The following is a 584-nucleotide window of genomic DNA, read 5'->3' as shown; positions in this document are numbered from 1 at the left end:
CTGAAGAATCCCAAACTATTTTATAGAGAATAAAGAAATACAATACCTACCCTGCTTTAGCAATATTACGTTATGATTTCACAGGAAGGAAAGTTAAAAATAACTTGTAATAAAATGGAATGATGAGTTTACGTAGGCAGAATGTAACTAACTAGGAAAAGGAATGTATCTCATTTCTACTCTTGCGAAAAACATGCCATGAGACATCTACTTGACAGTAGTTTTCCCCCTGACCAGATAGATACGTTATTGCTATTACCTAACTTTTCAGTCTTTGGAACCTCACAGTCATTTCCTGCTTTGTGGGACTTTTGCAAAAGAAAAAGAAAAAAACAATAAAACAAGACAAACAAAACAACTTGTCTGAATGTTAATCCTACAATAGTTATATCCTGTTTAGCTCTAGCAATCCTTGTCTTGGATTTGTTTCAGATGGAGAGGTCTCTCATGCTAAGCCCTCAGTATGAGATGTTTATGTACACATATATATGTGTATGTATATATTAAGTAAGAGGAAGCTGGACTTTTGTGGCATTCTACAGTCATGTAGAGGACATATTCTTACATTAGTTCATACAGACATT

This window comes from Alligator sinensis, unplaced genomic scaffold, assembly GCF_000455745.1.
Source record: "Alligator sinensis unplaced genomic scaffold, ASM45574v1 scaffold312_1, whole genome shotgun sequence".
Taxonomy (NCBI): Eukaryota; Metazoa; Chordata; order Crocodylia; family Alligatoridae; genus Alligator; species Alligator sinensis.
This window is presented reverse-complemented; position numbering follows the sequence as displayed.